Source organism: Tyto alba, unplaced genomic scaffold (genome assembly GCF_018691265.1).
Source record: "Tyto alba isolate M040663 unplaced genomic scaffold, T.alba_DEE_v4.0 Super-Scaffold_27, whole genome shotgun sequence".
NCBI classification, from domain to species: Eukaryota; Metazoa; Chordata; class Aves; order Strigiformes; family Tytonidae; genus Tyto; species Tyto alba.
In genome coordinates, this window is record NW_024881301.1 from 2,060,309 (window position 1) to 2,066,895 (window position 6,587).

The window sequence follows — 6,587 nt, forward strand, 5'->3', positions numbered from 1 at the left end:
TTCAGTTACACCTCTTTTCTGTTAGGAACTGGCAGTTCAGTAGTTCAGTGGACCAAAAAGTAATGCAATATTTTGCAAGCTTTGTTGGAAAAATAATATAGTAGTGCTATTACTAACAAGGAACATACTCATACTATGACTGGGCTTTACTTCAAAAAAATTAAGGAAAAGTAGCGAGTACAGATCTGCTCACTGTTGCACTTGCACAATCCTTTGAGATTAACGAGACCTGTACATGCTTACCTGAAGATACAAGTGAGACCTACTCTTGCACTGAATGTACTAAAAAGCACCAAGTTTGTTCAAACTCACTTACAGGAATAATTTAGACTCACACATTTCAGTCATGCTCTGTGTAAGAAGTCCATTATATTGTCTTAGTTTGTGGACAACAGAATTATGGATGGATCCAGCTTGGAGCTCCAGCCAAAATGCATCTTCATTTTATATAGAAGTTCGAAACACAAACCTGATCCTGAATTAGATTGTCGCTCACAAAAACAGAGCTTACAAGTCTCCTTTCTTCCTTCAGAAAAATCTGAGAAGGGGATAATTCTTTTGAAAATCACCATTCTTATTTATATAACTCAATCTAAACTTTATAGAGAAAAAAAGTCTGGCTTGACTCAATTATTAAATAATCATCTGCTGATCACTGAAATTTGTTGGAATCTTTCTTTAACCAGGCACTTAAAAGCCCTTGGGTTTTATTTGTTGTGTTTCAGGACACCTGACTTGACTGCAATGACTGTGATCAGAATTTCACCTGTCTGGTAATAATAAATTGTGCTTTCGCAACAATTTCGTGGATAGATTTCTTTCTCTCTTAACTTCATCTTTAAGTTCTTTTTTTCACATCCACTATATTACTTAATGCCTGCATTTTATTCTTGTGGTTTTCTTTCTACTTTTTATCCCCTTTTTTTCCCCTACTTCATCCTTTTGCTGTTCTTCATTTTTGCTTAGTTTAACATTTATTGTGGTTTATTTTTAGGATACATGTATATTTAGGGTGGAATTATAATCTGAACATTTATATGCTGAGTATATGTTTTTGTTGGAGAAATATATAATCGACGACTGTTCTTATTCTTCTGAGAAATGCCAATAACAAATGGCAGGCTCCACTTCAATGAATCCTCTACTGCTTTAACAAAACAAAACATTGAAAGCAGGCAGATGAAGTACAATAGGATAATCTTTTCAATTACAGCAGTTTATCCTGGGGTCAAAAATATTGCAAATGTTGGTGTTTGACTGTTTTGCATCTGTCATAATCTTATGCTAAAATACTATTGAAATGTCAGTAACATATTTTGCAAAAAACATGGAACAGATATACTGTAAATAATCACATTGAGAGGAAATAACACACTTGAATCTGGAAATTCCTTTTTTACTTCTAGGAAGATTTCTCAGTTTATTTAGATGTTAAAGAGATCTATTGCCCTTTAAAGTACAGTATTAATAGCAGTGTTAGTTTAACTGCCCTTTTCCCACACACATATATTTTTTCAGACTAACACCTACTGATACACTTTTCAAACACTTAAATCTCCTTCAGTTCTCAAAGTGCTCTTCTGTCTTCATTTCTGGATGATGGTCACAGAGCATAAAGCCTACTGGAATAAACACAGTTTCTGAATGCAAGTTCCACAGGTTTCGTTGCTGCTTGAGCATGCACATAGTTCCCAAAGATGCATTTGCTTAAAAAAAAAAACCACTGAGCTAAGACCTCTTTAAAAAATTATTATTATTTGCCATGGCCAATTCTCCTTTGAATCTAATATAACTGGATAGAATTCAAAAGAAGCGTTACAGAGTAAGTGACTGAGTAAGGATAGGCAGGGCTACATATTTAAAGTGAGGCACCCACATGAGCCAAAGGGACATACCAATACACAGGAAGGCTCTGGTGACATTATTGGCACCACTCAGCTCTAGTAAATTTTTTACTTTTACCTTTGCTACATTAATCCACAATGTTTGGTTGTTGTTGTTGGTTTTTGTTTTTTGGTTTTTTTTTTTACAGCTGGTCTTTTTTGTTAGGTGTAGAACATCTACTGTGAAGTAGTAGTTTCCAAAATAGCGGATTGGGGAACAGGGAGGTCATTGAGATTTGGAAGGGGGTTGTTTGTGTATTTGTTTTCTTACAGCTGGCAAAACCCCAGCAGCTATTCTCCAGAAATTTCACAAGAAACATTCATATGGGCAGGAAATCTACTGGCAAGAAATGGCAGATGAAAGAGTTATGTACTGCTGAATGAGAGTTTTGCACCTGCACGTTGCTTAAGTTGGAGAACATGCTATTAATATAATCACAATAGCATAACCAGCAGGATGCGTAGTCATTTACCAAGAAGATTTCATTTTGAGACTTCATGGACACTTTTGGTATTCATGTAAAACAAGGAGTTGAATGAATTTCAAATGTGCACTAAATGGAAAAAAAACAAAACAAAACAAAACAGTTAAACAATTTCTATCGGGATATCACGTTTAAAATTAAGACAAGAACTGTGTAACTGAGCCTAGATCAGTCTATTGGAGATCCAAGGACACCAGTGGGATTACAGGGTTGTCCAGTTAGGGTCAGAGAAATCCTCCTTCAGACCCATTCACTGGATTATGTTTTATTTCTACTTTATGGAGAAACCATTTTTTTTCCCTTCAGGGTCATTACACTTAGACTGGAATAGAGCTGTTCAAAAAACTCCTGTAGAACAGTTTGGGGGGTCAGGATTTGGTAATTCACTGAAACCAAAATATTTCCAATGAGTATCAAAACATAACAATGAAGTTTCAAAACAAGTGTTGTCCCCGTTTTGAAACCTAGAAACCCTGAGGTCTCTAGTTCAAAGGTAGGATATTTGGTAGGCCATCCTGCAATGACAGGCCATCAGTCCTCTATCCTGGCAGTCAGAGGGTTGAGCAATGGTCTGCCAGCCAGGCAGGACTCCACCAGAGCCCTGCAGGCTTCCAGAAGAACTTAGCCAAAATCCATCTGTCCCTGCAAAAAGTTTAGATTTCAGTCAACTGCCAAGGTCTCTCTGCAGTTTGCCAAATAGCTTTCCTTCTGAGACTGGTTCCATCAGCTTTTCTGCATAGAAATGTTTTTTTCCAAATAAACCATTTCACCCCAAACCAACCATTTTATCTACCTCAATAATCACCTAGATCACGCAAAATGGTGTACCATCCCTGGATTTGTCTCTGGAACCATGATGCTGCTTCAGTTTTCAGGCACAGAAAGGTTATTACAGACCTTGGAGATGTGCAGTTCAGGCTTTCCAAGCTGACCAACACCTCTGCCACGCAGTCAGTCTCCTCCTTACGGAATTTCACCTCGAGTGGTTTTTAAAGAGTCTTAGGGAGGTAATGCCCGGTGCTTCCCAAGGTGAAAAGGCTGAGACGCGGCCAAGGTGGTTCATGAGGAATTTTGGCCCTCTCCTACTGGGATCTGAATTGCCAGGAAATGAAGAGAAAATATAATTGTGAAGAAACTACTAAAATCCACTAAAACGGTATCCATTAAAAACAGCAATACAGAAACACACAACCTATATTGTTATCTCCTGTATATCAACACAAGACATACGACAGCAATTGTAAGTGCCCCGTGGAGGGGAATGCACTGCTGAAACTCTGCAATACCATGGTACAAGAGCTGCTGCCCAGCCACACCTGCTGCCCAGGCCAAATTTTCCTACATGATAGATAGGCCAGCCTCCCTCAAGAGTTATGGGAGAAACCTACTCATCTGGAAGGTCACAATTTAATCCACCAAAAGGCTAAAATACCAAGCACAGCTTGTGAACTGAGGGGAGACAGTGAATGAGCATCCCTAGAAAACCATATGGTCATCAAAGATATTCTACTCCTATAGGCAAAAATGTTTGGGGGGCTGACCCACAGTGGTTTATTCATAGATTTCCTGAGCAAGATTGTTCAACAGTCTCCATACCAGGTAAACTGTTGCTTTCACCTGAATGAGAATTTTACTACAGTCTTTAAAGACAGCTAAATCAACATAGCATGCATCAGCATGTTATGAGCATCAGTGTCTTCTGAGTTTTGTTTTCTCTCCTTCATTCACTGCAAATCTACTGAGTTGCAAGGAATACTGAGTGAGAAAAGCAATTTTAAATTGCATGTTTATCATTTTGATGTAATTTGAACAACTAATCTACAAACTTTATCATTTTGCTGTAAGAAGAAATAAAAACTATATAAAACTTGTAAAGAATCATAGAGTACTCATTCAGACTGCTGACAGTCAGTAAATGCCTCAAAAATCGCTCCCACTTCTTTACTGAGACTAAAATTCAGCAGTGCAGTGAACTTGACTATAAAATCAGTGTATCTGCCCCAAAAGGAGAATGCTTTTTCTTTGCAGCAACGTAGTTAAAATGCATTTGTGGGACAGCAGGCTGGCACTGGGCCGTGAAAGGTATTCACCATTTTGTAAAACAAAGCAGCCATCCATAATCTTTTTCGTTTCCAGATAATAAAAGGAAAGTCTCATTTTGCAACTATAAAAAAAAGTTAAAGCAGTACAGCTGTAAGGAGAAACCCAGTCCACTTGTGGTTTAAAGAGCTCCACGCCTACTGTATATAAAATAATACGCTAGTATCATTAGCATAGACAACAGCTTGTTTTCAATTTGGCTGCAGATAATGAAATTATCCCCCAAATTACCATAAAGTGGAACAAATAAACACAAAAGCAAACCCTTTTTTTTCTTTTTTTTTTTTTTTTTTTTTTTTTTTCCCCTCCAGCAGCGCTGGCTTTCAGCTATTTAGAATAAAAGCGAAGCTTCTGTTTTTCCAGAGCTCCATTTTGACCTCAAGCAGATAAAGAACATGAAATGACAAACACGCAGCAAAGAGTTACTGTGTCCTTCCCCCCCCCTGGCCTCTGTTTACATTAGGAAATGTACCCGGGGAGGAGGGAAGGGGAGGCAGGAGGGCTGCCTTTCAGCGCCCTGCTCAGCTCCGCTGGCTCGGGCTGGAGCTGGCCCCTGTTTCTGAGTAAGCTTACTCCACTCCAGATGTGCCTCGGCTCCAGCGTGGCTGCCATGTACAGTAAATCGGCATCTGAGGGCTCGTCAATCTGTGGGGTAGAGCAATTGCGGTTTCGCCAGGCCGCCCCACTGGCACAAACAGAAATTTGCGCCGCTGAACTGGAAAAGGAGGAGGAGGAGGAGGAGGAGGAGGAAGGGGCGACCGGGAGGGAAGGAGGCAAATAACGGGAGAGCAGTGTGTGAAAGGTGAGGGGCTGGAAGGTGTCTGCTCCCGGGAGGAGAAGGGGAAGGAATAAACACTAACAGCCGCCGGGGGAAATGTTCTTAATGCATTTGTAAATTTACTTGTAAATGTTTTACACTTAGAGAGAAAGGGGAATGCTGCGTATCATTTGGCAGTGTTGGCTGTCTATAGGTCCCTGTGGATATACTGGTTTAGTACGACTTGTAACCAGGGCAAGAGAAACATAAAATAGCTGGGAAAACACAGCCAATTAGTCATTACACGTAGATTGTAAAAACAAGAGAGAGAGAGAGACAGAGACAGAGAAATAAATACCCCTAGCAAATTGAGTCCCTCCTGTTTATGTCCCTGCAACATGAGTACAGAAAAGCGGAGGCAATGACGCCTTCTAGTCAAAGTGCAACCTGCAAACCAGTCAGTGCTCCCATTCAAAATCCTCCAGGATTTCCTGACGGTCACAAGATTTACCTATTTGCTGTCATTGTAAAATACAAATTGTTTCACTAATCAGGCAGTTTGCTTTGGACCTGACCCCAGTTGTACAAACTCCAAGTTGGACGTTCATTTCTGATCTCCTGCCGCCTACACAGCCGTTGCTAACTGAGTTTTAATAGGATGAGAAAACGACCTTTTCTTTTATAGTGGGTTCAAATGAGCTACCCAGCTTCAAGCTGACTATAGCTGTGTTTTCCTAATCACCATTTTTTATAGAAATTCTGAGGACGAAAATGCCTGCTCTCCCTCCCTTCTCTTCCAACAGTGCCAAGTCTAGGAATGTAAATAAGTGTTAAATTGAAACACAGAACAAAAATGGGTCAGATTTAGTGTAATTGAGTCATAGTTAAATTTAGGCTGCTTTTATTTGCAAATGTGCACTTTAGGAGCAGCTTTATACAGCATCTCTGGGTAGAATGAGATGCCTCGTTTATTTATTATTTTTATTGTGGTTGTGCCTGAAATTCTCAGCGAAGGCTCCCAGTCCCACTGTGCCATGCACTGTAAAAGATGAGCTACGCATTTTAAAGACTCTCCTTTGCCAGAGAGGCTATCCTCTGGATACATCTGGGTTAAATGGCAGCATCTTAACTAGACAGAAATATTGACAGCTTTCACAAATTTTCAAAAATTGTGAATCAAATCTGAAAAAAATCATGAGGCTGCAGGAAAAAAGTCATATGATTTTCCAAAGGGCATATGCAGCATCGTTTCTTGTCTCCTAATTTGTGAGTTTTCAAATGGTCCCAACACCCTGTAAGAGTATGAAAGCTGTTTTTTTTAAAAAAGGAATGCTCAGATTCTTGCTGTATCCCTCTGTTTAA

General features: G+C 39.5%; 1 long non-coding RNA gene across 3 annotated transcripts in view; it reads right to left on the reverse strand.

The window, feature by feature from the left end:
• Positions 1 to 5,268, reverse strand: part of LOC116963677 — an 86,708-nt gene extending 81,440 nt beyond the window's left edge. The window contains exons 1-2 of one of the 3 annotated variants that reach the window (XR_004408353.2): positions 5,042 to 5,268; positions 3,266 to 3,460 (exon numbers count right to left, since the gene is read on the reverse strand). This is a non-coding gene — a long non-coding RNA (uncharacterized LOC116963677). Of the gene's footprint in view, positions 1 to 1,990; positions 3,461 to 4,940 lie in introns of those variants that run through there. The other 2 variants (XR_006165811.1, XR_004408352.2) reach the window with 2 other exon arrangements.
• Positions 5,269 to 6,587: the final 1,319 nt, after the last annotated feature.